We start from the raw sequence: 19,898 nt of genomic DNA, 5'->3' as shown, positions 1-19,898 counted from the left end.
TGAGCCGGTCCCCTGCTGCTCAAGGGAAGAGGACAAGGATGTTACAGTTTCAGGGGAGGATAAAATATTTCTTAACACCCCAATGGCTTGCTGCAGTGCTCGCGTCTCATCTCCCCCTTCCGTGCTGATCGTGACCTGAACCTGACCCAGTACAAGTTTCTCAGACAATCACAGCGCAATAAATGACCTGCCTTCCATTTCCACTATACTCTGTCTCACACATGCATACATTCTTCTCTTGCATACATATATTTTCTTCTTACATCCATATATTATATATAATATTACATGTATACATTGACTGCATGTGCATAAGAGGAAAGGTATGAATGTGTGAGTGAAAATATATGTATATGAAAGGAGAATGTATGTATGTGACAGTGAAAATATATGTATGTGAAACGAGAAAGTATGTGAAAGGAGAATGTATGTATGTGAGAGGGCCAGAATGAATAATGGCTTGTACAGCCCCTCATAGATTGGTATTAAAATATTAGACTTTAAGTGTAAATGCAGCATCATAGACCTGCCGCTTTAGTATGTCAGTAATATTAATCGGACAACAATAACAAGAAAATGAGAAAACCACTCACTGCTCATGGCTGGATAGCATTAGTAGTTTTAAAAAGTATGAATGTATTATATTTATACAGTGAAGACTAGGACCGAACGATTAATTAAAATAAAATCGAAATCGCGATCTAGTGCGATCAAACCGCAAGAGTTTGAGAAGAGAAACAGATCATTATTGTGCACACGCTGCTCGCTGTGTTTACTGTATGTGCGCAGCTCTGTTCCCTGTATTACACATACAGTACTAAAAGCACACGTGAGGCTCATGATACAGTGTTTTCAATGGTTTCAGAGCAGTTCTGTTTCATTGCACATAGTCTGAGCGTGCATGAGGCTCAAGATACAGTGTTTTCAGAGTGGTTCTGTATTTGATAAACACTAATTCCCTCTCATGCTCGGAGTTAACAGATGTGCTCCAAGTTCGGGTCGCGTGCTAACAAATACTGAACTTGTTAAATTTGCAGCGCTCTAGATTCACTAATTGCACATTTGCGTAATTACAAATATGCTTGGCTGCTAAAAGTAACTATAAATATCTAAAGTAATCCTATAACACTGGGTTTTTGTGGACAGAAGAGGAGAAGAGAGCATTTCACTAGTTTTTTTCCTTTATGTTTCACTGTAATTTTAATTTATTTAGTCGTGAATATCATGAACAGTGAACAGTTTTTCTTTTGGCAGTAAATCATTGGTTTTGGCAAAAACCAATCACATTCTTTTTTTTGTCATATGGCAGTTCAAATCGCAATCACAATATTTAAAAAAAATAATGGCAATTACATTTTTGGTACAAATCATCAGCTCTAGTTAAGACCTGTAATTGCAGTGCTTTTATGTTATATTTCATGACTATTTTCATTTTTTGAATATTAACCAGGGTTCCTGAGGATCCTTAAAAAGTCTTAAAATGTCTTAAATTCAGTTTGCCAAAATGTAAGGTCATAAAAAGTCTTAAATATCTTAAATGATTCAACAAAAGTCTAAATTATCATTTAAAGAGGTCTTAAATTTGGGGGTGGAAAACAGGAATCGTGATATGACCTAATGTGATCAAACTTCATAAGAAAATTATTTAATTAAATAAATGCATGCGCTGCATCCTTCACAGTGAAAACATGAGTGTTTCTAGCTGTTGCAGAGCAGTTCACAATCATTAAGCCATATCGGAAATTTATGACAAGCGATTACTGATGCAGTTAATGAAATATGACAATGTTTACTTTCAATTTTTTATATTGTAATACGTTGTAAATTATTGTAGGAGTGCACATTTTATATCCCTTATTTGTTTGATTGAGCAGCTGGAAGCAGTGATGTAGGGATGGGCGGATCAATCCTAAAGGATCGATACTTCCGATACTGATGTTATATCAAAAATATCGATCCTCACACAAAAATATTGATTCTAAATAAAAAAAAATACCAAAAGTACCATGAACATGAACAATAATCATAAGCTTCAAAGTGAAATAAAAAGGATTAGGCTATATTAGCAAATACTTGTGCAGGATGGGAACTATTTCTTCTTTCGCTCATCTTAATTTTCATGCTGAAAGAAACAAGCAGACAAGCGCTTGCACCGTCACAAGGCTCGTTCAAACAAGAGGGATCAGTGCCTTGTAGAGGTAATGATAGAAAATCAGAGAAACAGCTTCTGGAGTAAATTCACACTAAAATAACAACATATCTAACGGTGACATTTCTTATTTCTGATAACTGTGTGTAACTGTTGTTAATAAGTAATTAAAAAAATAGTTAACCATGGTTTTACTAAAGTAATATTGGGGGGGGGGGTGGAGGCTAAATCCATGGTATTACTACAATAATATTGTAGTAGTAACCATGGTGAATTGTGTGGTAACTATGGTTTAATTAAATCCCATGGTTAAACTATAGTTACTGTAGTGAAACCATGGTTAATTTTTGTAAGGGTAAACAAAATATAAGTCTAATAATTTTCTGTTTAGGCTCACAAAAAATAATAATAAAAAAATAAAAATAATTACTTGAATTATAACTAAAACTATATTTTAAATTACCCATTTTATCCCAAGAAATCACAAAAAAAAAAAAAAAATCAATTGAATCAACTGAAGTATTGGTATTATTACTGGTATCGACAATATTGGACTTGAAATTATTGGTATCGGATTGAAAAGAAAATAAGTGGTATCGCACATCCCTACAGTGAAGCACAAACATTTCAAAATAAGAGTCCCCAGTGTATTTCAAAGTTAAAGTGCCTTTAAAGTTAAAAGTTCAACACTATGAATAAAGTACATCTGGAATTTAATTACATTTGGTTCCCTATCTGTCACTCACTCGATGTTGTGTCGATGTAGTGACACTAGGGGACACAAACACCTCTGCTTTTTTGAAAAAAGGCCAATGAGAATTGACGAGTGGAATTTGCATGCCACTCCCCCGGACATACGGGTATAAAAGGAGCTGGTATGCAACCACTCATTCAGATTTTCTCCTTGGAGCCGAGCGGTTGCATTCAGTCCACTGAATACAATTCCTCTAGAAAAACTCACCTCGCTAAAGACTACTGGATTTGATGGCGCATTTCAGCGGCTTCTCCCCCTCTGTGCCTGTGCAGTGCAGAGAACGCCCCTGGGCGCTTCGGCAGAGCAAAAAAAGAGTATATTCTGAAAAGAGTATATTTTCTATTCATAAAAGAGCGGCACACACGGAACATCTTTTTAAAGATGCCTTTCCGTTTGTGTGTTATTCCTGGTTGCAGTCGCTATCTCTCTGCTTCCGATAGCCACGATTGCTGTCTTACATGTCTGGGCGCTGCCCACGTGGAGACATCATTTGTGGATGGATCATGTCCTCATTGCGAGAACATGACCATAGCAACGTTGCGGTCGCGGCTTACATTCGTAAGAAAGCAAGCCACCCCAGCGGCTCCCCGCCTCGATCCTTCTACCTACAGGTATTAGGCCATGCCGGTTAGCACTAGGGGCGATTTGGGGACCTCAGTGGGACCACCTCTGCCAGGCATCCCCACACGAACCTCCCATTCCCCAGCACACTCGCTTGCCCCAATCGCGTGCTCGGACGAAATCGCCGGCTCATCTCAGGGTGGGTTCAACATCTCGTCTGGCACCCCGGAAGATGATGAGTTATCGAGTGCAGCATCGGAGAGCGGGCTCGTCCCGTCTGACACTGAGGCTTCGGCTGGGCTTCCTCCTTCGGGAACGGTCGCCCAGTCTCAGGCAGACGCGGAAATGACGGACATGCTTTCCCGGGCAGCCGTGAGCGTCGAGCTAGAGTGGAGCTCTCCCCTGAACCCTCGCGGCTTGATGATTGGTTCCTGGGCCCCCGTTCCTTTCTTCCCGGAAGTGCATGAGGAGCTGACAAGGTCATGGGAGGCACCTTTTACTGCCCAGTCCCGATATTTCAGCTCCCCTGCTCTCGCTACCCTCGATGGTGGAGCGGCCAGGGTGTATTCAGTGGTCCCCCAGGTGGAAAAGGCGCTCACGGTGCACTTGTGTCCGCAGAGCGCTGCCACCTGGCATGGCGCCCGAAGCTCCCATCCAAGACCTGCAGGTTTACGTCGTCTCTGACGGCTAGGGCCTACGGTGCCACTGGACAAGCCGCCTCCGCCCTGCATGCCATGGCTATCCTGCAAGTACACCAAGCCAAGGCACTAAAAGAACTGCACGAGGGTAGTTCTGACCCGGGATTGATGCAGGAACTGAGCTTGGTGACCGACCTCGCTCTCCGGGCGATGAAGGTCACAGCGCGGTCTCTCAGGCAGGTGATGTCCACTCTCATGATCCAGGGGCACCACCTCTGGCTCAACTTGGTAGATATGCGAGAGGCCAACAAGGCACGGTTCCTTGATGCCCCCATCTCCCAGGTTGGCCTGTTTGGCGACACCGTCGAGGACTTTGCCCAGCAGTTCTCAATGGTGAAGAAGCAGACAGAGGCTATAAAGCACATCCTGCCCTGGCGCAACTCAAGATCCCACACCCCGTCTGCTCATCGCCAAGGGTGTCTCCCTGCAGCAACATCTCTGGCTCTGCCACAGCCCACCCCCGAGGCCCGGCCCCAGCGTGCAGCCCATCGCAGGAAGCAGACGCCCCCCGTCTCACGGCCAGCCGCCAAAAACCCGAGGAAGGCTTCGAAGCGCCCCTGAGATGTGCGACCTAGGGGCAAGGAGACCCATCTCTCTGGAGCTGGTGCACAGACCACTCTATCCCCCGGTGGAGGGCCGGGAGGAGAATCTTTTCTTCCTTTTTTTGCCTCATGTCCCAGAGGCTGCGGTACCCAAAGGTTCAGCAAAAGAGCAGTTTCCTTGTTCCATGTCCAGTGTGCATGGCCGTCGTCATGACCGCCATCCACCATTCCTTTTTGGCAGGGTTGGCACCCCAGCGGCGGACCCCCCACCCCTGGGTGCCCAGCTGTGGCACGAATACCCCCACACGGGATTAGTGCCGATGGACCTCGGGGACGAGACTCCTCCTCCCCCCTCCTCGGCCAATCTCATGGTGGGTGGCAGGAGCCAAGTAAGTGCTTTGATGTCCCTCAACTCAGCACGGCCACGGGGCTTAAGTCCCCTCGACGTGGCACCTCTAGCTCTGCCCCGCCACGAGGCCCCACCAGCCCCACCTACATACATATATATACACATACACACACATACATACACATACACATATACATACATATACACGTACATATACACACACAAACATACACACACACATGCACATACACATACATATACATACATATACACATTCATACACATATACACATATATGAATATATACATATACATACAGTACATACATGCATATATACACACACACACATACGTAGTGCAAATCTAAATACAAATCGGTTATGTACAGTGCAAGGGAATGTAATGGCAGAAGAGGTAGGATGTGTTGGATAATATAAAAAGACTAAGCAAAGACTTAGTTCAAAGACTAAGAAACGGGCAGTTTTTACTGTTCATGAGATGGATAGTCTGGGGGAAAAAACTGTTTCTGTGCCTGACTGTTCTGGTGCTCAGAGCTCTGAAGCGTCGGCCAGAAGGCAACTGTTCAAAAAGATAGCGGGCAGGGTGAGTGGGGTCCAGAGTGATTTTTCCAGCCTTTTTCCTCACTCTGGAAGTGTATAGTTCTTGAAGGGGGGGCATGGGGCAACCAATAATCCTCTCAGCAGTCCGAACTGTCCTTTGTAGTCTTCTGATGTCTGATTTTGTAGCTGAACCAAACCAGACAGTTATTGAAGTGCAGAGGACAGACTCAATGACTGCTGAGTAGAACTGTATCAGCAGCGCCTGTGGCAGGTTGAACTTCCTCAACTGGCGATGGAAATACAACCTCTGCTGGGCCTCGCAATGGAGTCAATGTGGGTCTCCCACTTCAGGTCCTGTGAGATGGTAGTGCCCAGAAACCTGAATGACTCCACTGCTGCCACAGTGTTGTTTAGAATGGTGAGGGGGGAGAGTGCTGGGGGGTTCCTCCTAAAGTCCACAATCATTTCCACCGTTTTGAGCTTGTTCAGCTCAAGATTGTTTTTACTGCACCAGACAGCCAGCTGTTTAACCTCCCTTCTGTATGCAGACTCATCGTCATCTCGGATGAGGCCGATGACAGTGGTGTCGTCTGCAAACTTCAGGAGCTTGATATATGTATCTGGAGTATATATAAACTCATTCAAATTTTGCATATATCCTACCCTGATAAGCAATGTTAAGGCCATTTTGAATGTGTGCCCCTGCCTTAAGTAAGAGTCTGTGATACATGATTTATTTTGAGATTGTGTTGGTTTGTTTTGTATGGGGATACCGTATTAATTTTATTTGTTCAGGTCTTGAAAAAGGTCTTTAAAAATTCTTAAATTTGATTTTAAAAACCCTGCAGCAACCCTGTTAACTGGAATACTTCATACTGCTCTATTGCTTGTAATTTGTTCCTTTGTTCTTACTTAATTTCTGTTTGTTTACTTGTCCTGAATATTGACTAGATGACTTGAAACAATGTTTACTCAAAGTAGTATTTTGTTGTGGAATTGAAATTAGTATTGAGAATTGTGAAATTGCTATCATATGTAAGCAAAATGGACATTAGAACCTGTGCTGGGTGTAATCTGATAAAAAATTAATTCATTAAAATAATCTAAACACATCACATTTTAAATTGAAAATAACATTTTAAAAAGTAACTTAAAATTAATTATTAATGTGAGTACTTTTCCGATGAAGTATCAGTAAAGTAATCTGATTACAATTTTAAAGAAGTTATTTGTAGTTTGTAGTGGATAACTCTTACCTAACACTGACTGGAACTGAAATATATCCAAATTAATCTGAATTTAATCAAATTGGAAAATATGTATCAATACATAACCCAGCCCTTATTTCTATTCTGGTCAGAGGTTTTTCAGCATATTGGTGAACTGTTGTGTGTAGATTTATCAAAGCATTCAGAACATCAAAGAACATCAGTCACAAAATCAGTGATCTTAACAACTACACTGTGGCAGTCAGTTATCAGCTTTTTTTTGCACATGGAAGCAAAGTTTATTCATGAGTAACTTGTATGCAAAAGTACACTGAAGAGCAACCATTTCCTGTTCTTAGGTTTCGTGTGTCAGGATCCATTATTACAACAGCTGCGAACAGACCGACCAGGGTTTGACTCAAGAATGAAGAACTCAACCCTAAAGACTCAGGTAATTTTGGTAGTCTATACATGTACTTTGACCTTAAAACAAGATGCATTTTAACTAGAGGTACAAAAAAGGTCCCCTTGAGGGTGCCACCCTAGTGAAGACTGTTGTACCTTAAACGGTACCTTTTTTTCTGAGAGTGTGGGTACCCAGCGGTTGATGGTGAGCTGGCTATGTATTACTCTCCAATATTACTTATGGGAAAATGTAGATGCAAACTCAATTAATTTAGCACGGTGCCTCCAATCAGGAAAAAACTACTCTATGTGTGGTATTCTTTGTTAATTAATAAACTTTCCTTTTGTTTTGTGTGTTCTCTGTAAGGTAGACTACTTTAAATGTAAGCATATGACTCAAAGCATAAAAAAAATAGTTTTAATGATTAGGAAATTGTACATTTATTACCAAAACACACACACAAAAAATTTGTATTTATGGTAGCAATTTTAATTTCAGATTCCCTTCGTTCTTTGTAAGATTCAGCTAATTAAATTCAAATAACTGCCTTTTTCATTTTCCCTCCCCAAATAAATCAAGATGAAGAAATAAATGTTCATTGTATATTCAACCTTAAAACATCATGCTTTTAATCAGTTTAGAAATATTCACAAAGCAAACATTGATGCAAATGAACCACTATTCACACTCAGAATGAAATGAATCGGTCTCAGTGAATCAAAGAATCAACATCACAGTCTCACTCAGTGGAAAACTTTCAAATAACTCAGTGTTCAAACTGGTCAGTGAATAAAATGTTCAAACTTTCAAAAAACAAAATGCTCAAGAGTTTTTTTTTTTTTTTTCTCTGAATCAAGCACTTGTTTACTTGGGGTCCATAGGAAATATTCCTTGATTATGCAATTTAAGAGTAACTTATTAATCAGTAGCTCTGTTTATCTCCTTGTCGATGAAGGCGTGTAGTGTATTGCAGCTCACAAAACTCCAAAGAAAGTGACAAAACCATTGAGATAAAGAGATAATGAGCAATTTCAGAGAATGACATGCCAAATTTCACTCTTCGCCCATCGAGCAATCCTACATTATACTGGAAAACTTTTCCCAGGCGTAGCGATTCGCTGTTTGTGATCCGAGTCCTTGTTAAGAGTGAAATGCTAGATCCAGATACAGAGTTTTGCAATAGTTAGTGCTGTAAATAAATCCTACTTAATGCAAAATGTCTGTGGCTTACTGGCCCAAGTCAAAAGAGTCCACTCTCAAGTCTGATCTCTGGGGACTCAGGTTCCTTCTTCAATGTAAATCGATGGGACTTAGCCCGTTTTGTGGTCACAAACCCCATTATATTTTTATGTAGTCAATAAGTGGCTCTTCCTCTGTCCTCACTCAGCGTCAGAGACCTCAGTCTGCAAGCAGCACTGATCCAGAGAAACAGGAACTGAAGTAGGACAGCAGCACACTGGGTCTGACAGCAGAAGAGGTCAGCAGCAAACTATCACACTGATGCCAAACTCCATCATTCCAGCCAAACGCAGACTGTGTTAGGAATGTTTCTGAGGATCAGAGGCTGCTGAAGAATGCTCTTTCTGTTTGGCTTCTAACACATTTTAATATTGAAGTGCATGTTTTATTGGCTCTTCTGGACAGATAAAGGTTCTGAGGAGGGTACAGGAGGAATACGAGAGGAGGGGTGGCTTTATCTGCATTTTCCTCGACTCCAGACACCTGGGAACTCTACAGGTAAGAGCAGTGTTTACCCTATTTTAAAATGTGATGTACATCAGGACCATATGTTCAAAAATGAACAAACATATGCACTTTCCAGATTTCAGTGTGTATTTTATATACATTAGTCACAGTTAGGCACCAGGGATCTCCCTGTACTGGGTCACATGTCTACACAAACCAGGTGCAGATGTATCAGGTCAGCCAATGCCAACATCAAGCTCTCTTTCTGCACTCGACTTGGAGAGGTATTCAAGAATATGTTAGATGGGCAATGAAAAAGAATTCAATCAATATTCATTTATATTTTTTTTAAGTATTCAATGCAAGGCATTTTTTGCCCCCACATTTTGAATTTTTGGGGCATTTTTATCCATTTTTGGTATAATTTGGTCCCTGAGCCCCTCTTTATTGCTTATCCTGGTTTATGAGAATCCAAATCTGCACAGTACTATAGGCCTGATGGTGTGATGTAGCCGGTAGGGTTAAGGGTGTCAGTACAAGGCTGTAGTTTTGAATCCCCTAAGAAGCGAGCCATGTTCATCATCACTGTACCCCTGAACAAGGCATTTAACCCCAGGATACTAGAAGGGGACTGTCCCTATAATAAGTGTAATAACTGTAAGTCACTATGGACTATGATCAAATCTGTTCAATGACTTGACAATCATTTTTGTGTTGGCTCTATTAATTCATTCAAAAAAGCATTCAAAATGCAACTCATACAGCCAATGACTTGAATACACTTCTATGATGAACATGTTGTCAATTTCTGGATTAAAATTTACTTTGTTTACTTTATGCCCTACAAAAGTATCAATGTCAGGGTGCTGTAACAGTTCTTAAAGGGATAGTTCACCCAAAAGTGAAAATTATCTCTTCATTTACTCACCCTCATGCCATCCCAGATGTGTATGACTTTCTTTCTTCTGCAGAACACAAATTCAGATTTGTAGAAGAATATTTCAGCTCTGTTGGTCCATACAATACAAGTGAATGGGTGCAAAAATGCTGACACTCCAGAAATCACATAAAGGCAGCACAAAAGTAATCCATATGACTCCAGTGGTTAAATCCATATATTCTGAAATGATATGATAGGTGTGGGTGAGAAACAGAACAATATTTAAGTGCATTTTTGCTTGAAATTCTTCTCCCTGCCCAGTAGGGGGCATATGCATGAAGAATGTGAATCACTAAAAACAGAAGAAGAACAATGTGAAAGTTAAAGTGCAGCCTGACTGGGCAGGGAGGAGAATTTATAGTAAAATTGTGGATGTGTAATGGTCTCATCCTTTCATCTTTCATCTCTCTCTCCTCTCTCTCTTTCTGTGTTCTGTGTGTTTGTGTGTGTGCGTTTGTTCATTGTGGATGTGTAATGTTCTATAAAAAAATCGATAAAAAATACTCTCTGTCTCACCTATTCATTCCTGTGTGTGTTTGTGTGTGTGTGTGAGCACATGCATTCCGCAATGTGGATGTGTTATAGTACCACCCCTTTATCTCTCTGTGTGTGTGTTCTACATTGTGGCATATTTATTGACTCTATTTGACAAATAATAATAATAAAAAACCCTCTGTTTTATCATCTTTCCCATTCATTTCCAATGTGGGGTCGATGTAGTGACACTAGGGGTCGAACTTGGGAGCCCCAATTACCTCTGATATTTGAGAAAAGGCCAATGAGAATTGGCTAGTGGAATTTGCATGCCACTCCCCCGGACATACGGGTATAAAAGGAGACGGCTTGCATCCACTCATTCAGGTTTGTGCTGAGGAGCCAAGACAGTGTCCCGTCCATTTCAGCGGGTAGTTCAGTGTTGTGGCAGGAGGGACACAACGTCTCGTTCCCTCCATCAGGGAACGGAGGTTACAACAGTAACCAAGACGTTCCCTATCTGTCACTCACTCGATGTTGTGTCGATGTAGTGTAACTAGGGGTCCCTATACAAAACGGCACAACCAGCTGAACTGTGTTATGCGGATCGGTGGTGCAGATTCAGGCAGGCTACCGCGTGTCTAGTAACAAGTGCACACAGCCCCGTCGTAACCTTCCCAATGCCCCACATATGTCACATAGTCCCTCGTACCCCAAGGGGGGCAGGAGGACAAGATGTACTTACAATGGGAATAGGTCGCATCAGATGTTTTGGACCTTTTCTCTCTTTTCCTCTTTGAAAATGAAAAATTCACAGCTGGGACCAAGATATATTTGTGCCGGGGAAGGTGTTCTTTTCCCGAACAGAGGAGAAGGACACTGCGGAGACCACATCCTGCCCGAAGGGAGGTTAACATGTGGAGAACACATCACATGGACTTACCAACTTGGAAGTACCACACTTGGAAAGGAGTCCCTGTGGTAGGTCCTACATGGAAGGGAGGAGCTCTACGAGCGCAGCAACTGGTGGCAGAGCAGAGCTCTGCCCAGGGGAAGACATGGGTTTATCCTCAGGGAAACAGTACCATGGAAAACACCTCATATGGGATTACCGACAGGGAACCGCTACATATGGAGCACTGTGGCAGCGGGGGCGTGGTCAAGCATCTCTCCGGAGAGAGAGAAAGCGGTAAGGGCGCTTACACCTGAGCTAAATTATGTCTAACACCTGTCTCTAATTTCAGTGAGCACAGGGAGAGCGGCATAAAAGAGCCACACCGCCAGTAGACACGGAGAGAGAGACTGGCGCAAGAAAGGCCACGACGCCACATGATACTGTATATTTGAAATATTTAATTGAATGTTTGATTGTAAAGCTGTGGACTGTGAAGCTGTAAGCATTAACAGGCATAATTAAACTCCTACCTGATCCAGGAAATCTTGCTTCTCGACTTCTCCTTCCCACTGAGAAGTGTTACACTGGTGCCAAAACCCGGGAAAGGTTTGAAGATGGACGGAAGTCGCTCCGTAGAGTCCTCCCAGTTGGCTGAGATCCTCCAAGCCCTCGCTGGCTTACATCGGACCCACCAGCAAACCCTGCTTGAGCTCCGGCAAGATCAAGATCGCCGGTTTGTGGAGCTCCTGTGCGCTCAAGCAGAGGACCAACAGGCGATCCGGAGCCTCCTCAGCCAGGAGGCATCCCCAGCCGTGACCCTGGACACCCACACGCCGTTGCCCCCACCTGCGTTACAGAAGATGGGGACGGCGGACGACCCCGAGGCATTCCTGGACCTGTTCCATTGCACCATCGAGATCTGGGGCTGGCCGCTTGGCCAGTGGGCGGCCCGAATTATTCCGCTATTGTCCGGGGAAGCCCAGCTTGAGGCTCAACAACTGCCGGCGACGAGACTCTTGGCTTACGGAGACTTAAGGAAAGCCATCCTACAACGGGTTGGTCGGAGTCCGGAAGAGAGTCGTCAACTCTTCCGGAGCCTGAAGCTGGAGAGCTCCGACCGCCTATTTGCCTTCACCCAACAGCTCCGTGACGCCTGCCAAAGATGGTTGCTAGCAGGGGACCGCGGCGTCGATGGAATCATCGACCAGGTGGTACTGGAGCAATTAATACATCGACTGCCAAAAGGGACGGCAGAGTGGGTCCAGTGCCACCACCCGGCATCGCTGGAGGAAGCCATCCGGCTTGCGGAGGACCACATGGTGGCGATCCCGAGGGTGGAAAAGCCCTCCTACTCTCTCTCCCCTCCCCCTGTGTTTCCCCCGTCTCATTCCCCTCCCCTCTCTCCTCTCATTCTGCTCTTTCCCCATGGCCCGTCCCTGCCCCACGCAGATGAGGAGGACTTCAGACACCGAGACCAGTTCCCCGGGTGTGGGATGCGACACCTACCCCGATGCCCTGCCGCTCTCCCTCTCAGGGGGGAGCAAGTGCGGGCGTAGCGCCTGGGCCAGCCTGCTGGAGGTGCGGGGACCCGGACCACTTCCGGGATCAGTGCCCTCTGATGGAGCTGGGGATGGTGGTGCGGGTCTCTGACCTCCCGCAGGCTGCCCCCGACCAGGCCGGAGCGTACCGGATACCGGTAAGTGTCAAGGGGGGTACTCACCAAGCGTTGGTGGACACCGGGTGTAATCAAACCACTATCCACCAATGCTTGGTTCAACCTGAGGCTTTGGGCACAACTAAAACGGTGAGGGTGAAATGTGTGCATGGGGATTTTCACAAGTATCCGGTGGTGACCCTGACAATCAAATTCCGGGGGAAAAAGCATAGAGTGGAGGCCGCGGTTAGTTCCCGCCTCATCCATCCACTGATTTTGGGGACTGATTGGCCTGACTTTAGAGTTTTATTAAAGGGAATTTGTGCGGATGGGTCCTGTATGAAATTAGGGAGATGTGCAATGTGCGATGCTTTGGCAGGGGAGGCGGAGCCAGGGCCGTCCTTGACAGTTCCACGTCATAATGACGAGAGAGGGGGAGAGGCTGCAGCCCCTCCCCTTCTCAGAGAATTCCCTGAGGGGGATTTCCCTTTGGAGCAGTCACGAGACGAAACCCTCAAACACGCCTTCGTCCAAGTGAGAGTCATTGATGGTCAACGACTCCAGCCTGACATCGCCCTTTCATACCCCTATTTTGCGATTATAAATGAGCCGTCGGGAATGGTATTCCAGGCGGCTCATTATAATCCCATGGCGGGTCACTTAGGAGAAAGGAAAATACTGAACCGTCTAATAGCCCGCTTCTATTGGCCGGGCATTGGCAGTGATGTCTGCAGGTGGTGTGCGGCATGCCACGAATGCCAGCTGGTTAACCCACCAGCCACCCCAAAAGCGCCATTGCGCCCTCTTCCTTTGATCAAGGTCCCCTTTTAGAGAATTGGAATGGACCTCGTCGGGCCATTAGAACGGTTAGCACGTGGACATTGCTTTGTATTGGTCCTAGTGGACTACGCTACACGATATCCAGAAGCAGTGCCTCTTCGCAACATCTCAGCACGCAGTTTTGCGGAGGCACTATTCAAAATAATCTCCCGGGTGGGGATTCCGAAAGAAATCCTCACCGATCAGGGCACAACGTTTATGTCACGGACACTACGCGAGCTGTACGAATTATTGAGCATTAAATCGATTCGCACCAGTGTGTACCATCCTCAAACAGATGGCCTGGTGGAACTATTTAATAAAACCCTCTAAAACTTGATTCGTAAGTTTGTGCACGACAATGCTAGAAATTGGGATAAATGGCTCGACCCCCTGTTATTTGCTGTACGAGAGGTCCCGCAAGCCTCCACTGGCTTCTCCCTGTTCGAGCTGCTGTATGGGCGACGCCCATGCGGTGTGCTTGATGTATTGCGAGAAGCCTGGGAGGAGGGACCTTCAAATAGTAAGAATGAAATTCAATACGTTCTTGATCTTAGAGCAAAACTCCACACTTTGGGACAACTAACACAGGAGAATTTACTCCAAGCTCAAGAACGACAGCGCAGACTGTATGACAGGGGAACTCAGCTAAGGGAATTTGCACCGGGAGATAAAGTGCTTGTATTACTTCCCACATCGAGCTCTAAATTACTCGCCAAGTGGCAAGGACCCTTTGAGGTCACACGACGAGTGGGAGATCTCGATTATGAAGTTAAACCGTCAAATATACAGGTGCATATCAATAAATTAGAATGTTGTGGAAAAGTTCATTTATTTCAGTAATTCAACTCAAATTGTGAAACTCGTGTATTAAATAAATTCAATGCACACAGACTGAAGTAGTTTAAGTCTTTGGTTCTTTTAATTGTGATGATTTTGGCTCACATTTAACAAAAACCCACCAATTCACTATCTCAAAAAATTAGAATACATCATAAGACCAATAAAAAAACATCATTTTTAGTGAATTGTTGGCCTTCTGGAAAGTATGTTCATTTACTGTATATGTACTCAATACTTGGTAGGGGCTCCTTTTGCTTTAATTACTGCCTCAATTCGGCGTGGCATGGAGGTGATCAGTTTGTGGCACTGCTGAGGTGGTATGGAAGCCCAGGTTTCTTTGACAGTGGCCTTCAGCTCATCTGCATTTTTTGGTCTCTTGTTTCTCATTTTCCTCTTGACAATACCCCATAGATTCTCTACGGGGTTCAGGTCTGGTGAGTTTGCTGGCCAGTCAAGCACACCAACACCATGGTCATTTAACCAACTTTTGGTGCTTTTGGCAGTGTGGGCAGGTGCCAAATCCTGCTGGAAAATGAAATCAGCATCTTTAAAAAGCTGGTCAGCAGAAGGAAGCATGAAGTGCTCCAAAATTTCTTGGTAAACGGGTGCAGTGACTTTACTTTTCAAAAAACACAATGGACCAACACCAGCAGATGACATTGCACCCCAAATCATCACAGACTGTGGAAACTTAACACTGGACTTCAAGCAACTTGGGCTATGAGCTTCTCCACCCTTCCTCCAGACTCTAGGACCTTGGTTTCTAAATGAAATACAAAACTTGCTCTCATCTGAAAAGAGGACTTTGGACCACTGGGCAACAGTCCAGTTCTTCTTCTCCTTAGCCCAGGTAAGACACCTCTGACGTTGTCTGTGGTTCAGGAGTGGCTTAACAAGAGGAATATGACAACTGTAGCCAAATTCCTTGACATGTCTGTGTGTGGTGGCTCTTGATGCCTTGACCCCAGCCTCAGTCCATTCCTTGTGAAGTTCACCCAAATTCTTGAATCGATTTTGCTTGACAATCATAAGGCTGCGGTTCTCTCGGTTGGTTGTGCATCTTTTTCTTCCACACTTTTTCCTTCCACTCAACTTTCTGTTAACATGCTTGGATACAGCACTCTATGAACAGCCAGCTTCTTTGGCAATGAATGTTTGTGGCTTACCCTCCTTGTGAAGGGTGTCAATGATTGTCTTCTGGACAACTGTCAGATCAGCAGTCTTCCCCATGATTGTGTAGCCTAGTGAACCAAACTGAGAGACCATTTTGAAGGCTCAGGAAACCTTTGCAGGTGTTTTGAGTTGATTAGCTGATTGGCATGTCACCATATTCTAATTTTTTGAGATAGTGAATTGGTGGGTTTTTGTTAAATGTGAGCCAAAATCATCACAATTAAAAGAACCAAAGACTTAAACTACTTCAGTCTGTGTGCACTGCATTTATTTAATACACAAGTTTCACAATTTGAGTTGAATTACTGAAATAAATGAACTTTTCCATGACATTCTAATTTATTGAGATGCACCTGTACCACCTCAACCTCCTGAAATTGTGGAGGAAGGTGGTCCCTGTGACGTTGGCTACGGTAGTTCCCGAGAAGGTGGAGTTCAGACCGGAGGTGAGTTCAAAACATAAACAGTTCACCCCGGTCACTTGCGGAGACCACTTCTCACCGAGTCAATTCGTGAAGGTTGCCAGGTTGCAACAGGAGTTTGCGGATGTGTTCTCCCCTCTACCGGGGCATACAAACCTCATTCACCACCACATCGAGACCGAGCTGGGGGTCGTGGTATGTAGCCACCCCTACCGATTACCTGAACACAAGAAGAAAATCATTTGGGAAGAATTGGATGCAATGCTCAATATGATTTGCTGTAGCCCCAGCAAAACTACAGTGAGGTCCCACGAGGGAATGAGGCGTGATCTAGGAGGATTCAACTTCCTGGTGCCTCTAAGGAACCTGATGATCAGGTCGTGCTTCCCCAAGGATTTACCGTCTACCACATCATGGTGTGCCACTATGGCAGCCACATACACTTTTGGGGGGGGGGACAGCTGCCCCTCCAACCTCTCCTGCAGGAAGGAAAGCACCGACCTGACTGCGCATCTCTGTGGGTCTTCACCTCGGGAAGAACACCAATTCGTGAACAGATGCCACTTCAAGGCATATAGCCGCCTCGTAGAGGGAGCTCTGGCCTGGGTGATAATGTCTACCACCACTGGTGGTAGTCCACTTAGGTCTTCCATGTCCTGTCCAGGGGCCAGACATGGAGGTTCCAGAGGACATGGGGTGCCAAATCATGCACCTGTCCCTGAGAAAAGAGGAACTTCCTCAGGGGAATTCTTGTTTGAGCTCAGTCTGGAAAAATGTTGCAGTCAATTACAGCACACTGCATTTAATGTTCAGCACCTCATAATTTTGTAATTCACACCACAGTTGCCCCATTAGCCAGTTAGTGATGTACTGTAGTATCTAATTTTAGCTGCAGGATGGCAGTGCACAGTAATGTTGCTCATGCGTGGTTCTTGTGGATAGCCAATTGACATATAGTTGCTGTTTTCCTGTCTTTTTGTAGATTGGTAAATGCTTTTGTGCATTGGTAAATGCCTATTTAAAATGATATATAATAATAAATGGTGATTGATTTTACAAGCTGACTAGGTCCACCAATCATTGCATGAGCTGCATCATAAAAAGGCCGCTTCTTCATGGGTGGAGTAAAACAAATTCCTATATTTTTGTCTCATTTCTGCATTTCTGTGTTTCTAGACAATTGAAAAGTGCAAGAATAATTGTCTTGTTTAGCTTGCTTATTTATATTATGCTCACCACTGAAACCAACAGGACTGAATGTTTACCTCGGGTTTGGTTGAGACTTGTTGTGTAATTAAAGTCTCTCTCTCTCTGTGTATCTCTGTCTCAGTGGTTATCTGGAATACAAGACATCTATGAATGCTATGTTGGCTAATAAACTTTTCCATGGAAGGTAAGCCATTCCATTGTGGTTGGAAAGATCTCCATGTATTTTAAAGAAACTTGAGCTAAGTTTTTATGTTGATGTTCATTGAGAGAATGCCATTAATGGCTTGAATGTGCTTAAAAAATTGCTATGTTTCCCAGAGGAGTTTAGAGTTTAAGTGTGATGTCTACTCTAGAGTTTGCTTTCTCAGACTCATTTTCTTTCAATTATCTGTTGCTCTTTGCTTCTTAGATCTGGCCAAACCTCTGTGAGCTCCAGGCCAAGGTTAGTATGTGTAATTTAAACTGCTGAATCCAAACAAACACGCAAACAAAGAGAAACCTAGTGTTGTTCCACAGGAACAGGATGAGTGATAATGTACCAGTGGAGGTGGGGGTATTCTACACACGTCATGTAGTCCAATATGAGAGGAAGCTTCTTCCTCTGGATGCACTTAAGCAGAGGAGAAAACCCGGACGAACCCCCTTTAAAAGAACATGTGCAGGTGGGGTTTCTTATGGTATCTATAACATAGGGTGAAATATTCATAAAAGATTATTCCTCTAAACAATTATTAACAAAAATAATCTGTCATTTCATGTAATGAAGTGGATAGAATTGAGATCTCTCAAGTTATTACTGAGCTGAGAGAGTCTGTTGTCTAGATGTGGGCATTACAGTTGGTCACGTATGTATGATTGCAAAGCAGAGAACGAAAATCACCTCAATTCATAATTCTCCAAGAAGAAAATACTGTATTATGTACACGTTAAGCTGTCACACCACTGATGCATTCTAAAAGGAAATGTCTTTACCATAGCTGTGAACGAGTGAGAGAGAGCCACAAACGAGAACTGCCAATTAAATGCAGTGTTGAAAACTTTCAAAAACGACATCATTTGGACATTGTGATAAGATTGAATTCGTGGGCAGTGGAGGAGTCAGGAGACAACGAAACAGGTTCAAGGTCAGTCTTTATTAAATTGAACAAAAAGTATGCTTTTCAGCTTAAATCCAAAAGAGCTCGTTCTCTGTTAACAGACACGTAGACTCTGGTCAGTCTCTCTCTCTCTCTCCTCTGCCGCTCTGGCGAGCCTTATCAGGTCTCCCTCCGCCATCACTATAATGAGATACAGGGTTAGAGTCATTACAACCCAGGTGACGAGCCTTACCACTTTCCCTCTCCCGCAGACAGACATATGACCACGCCTACCCCCCCATTCCACAGACATAAATTGTTTGTAGGCTATTTTTTCTTGGAGTTATTCGAGTTGTATGATCATCAGCATGTTATCAGTTATGATTTCAAGTTTATTAAAAAAAAAAAAAATCCTGCAAAAAAAGTTTAATATCACTTTACTGTGTCTCCACAATGGGTGTTTTATGTATTCACCATCCTCAAAGTCTCCGTTTGCCACAGTGATACCATAATGCACAGCGCAAATCAGATTAATATCTGCCTTTCATTAGTATTAATTTGCTCTAGCAATTTCTGTGACTTTCAGGCTTGATAAATCACTTTGCGGGTGCAATTTAACTAATTTGCATCGACACCAACCTATATTTTGCACTCCACTAAATTGCATATTCAATTTCATATAAACACACAAAAAATTGCCAAGATTTGCTAATTTTTGCATCTCGAATCCTCTGTAGACTGTGTTAGTAGATCAACGACTAGGAATTCAGGGCCAATATGTATATAAGCAAGGTGAGGATCTTTCTGATCAGTTTCTGTTTTGATTTTCTTTTACACTGGACGATATGCCAGCGGGCAGTACTTGAACCACCAACTGATTTTTCATTGTTCCAAGATACAGTAAGGTCTTAATCCATAATGAAGATGCACCAGACAGTAGACGATCTATAAACAACAAGAAAATTAGCTTTTGTCACAGTATTTTCATAAAGGTCAAAAGTTGTGTTCAAAGTTTGAGAAAGTACAATGTTTATATTGTACTTTCTCAACCTTTGAGCACAACTTTTTGATCACAGACATTCCTTTTCGCACTGTATTTTTTTTTAGAGGTAGGCCAGGTTTTTGCGGGAAACAAATACTGACATATTTTATTCTAATGGGAGTGAAACTTATGTCTGTGGAACACGAAAACTTGTCCCGTCAGAATTGGGCTATTGATGAGATTGGTGTAACATTTCAAAATGGTTAAATTGCAGTATATGATATGTGCATGTGTTTTAGGTCCCAAACCCTCTTCCCCCAACTTGAGCAAGAATGAGGATGGGGCAAAGGAGGAGGCGGAGCTAAAATCATCTCATCTACATATGACACAAACCATTGGAACAACAGTCAAAACCCAAAGTCAATCTGCTGCACATTATCCAGCAAGGATGAGAGCTCAGGTCAGTGTAAACACACAGAATCTGTAGACCTTTATCTC

General features: G+C 43.5%; 1 pseudogene; it reads left to right on the top strand.

The window, feature by feature from the left end:
* LOC127411130 (tubulin polyglutamylase TTLL5-like) overlaps positions 1–19,898 on the top strand; it is a 138,197-nt pseudogene that overhangs the window by 88,437 nt on the left and 29,862 nt on the right.

The sequence above is a fragment of the Myxocyprinus asiaticus genome, chromosome 20, assembly GCF_019703515.2.
Source record: "Myxocyprinus asiaticus isolate MX2 ecotype Aquarium Trade chromosome 20, UBuf_Myxa_2, whole genome shotgun sequence".
Taxonomy (NCBI): domain Eukaryota; kingdom Metazoa; phylum Chordata; class Actinopteri; order Cypriniformes; family Catostomidae; genus Myxocyprinus; species Myxocyprinus asiaticus.
The sequence above is the reverse complement of the archived record's forward strand: the minus strand, read 5'-3'. Positions and strand labels throughout refer to the sequence as shown.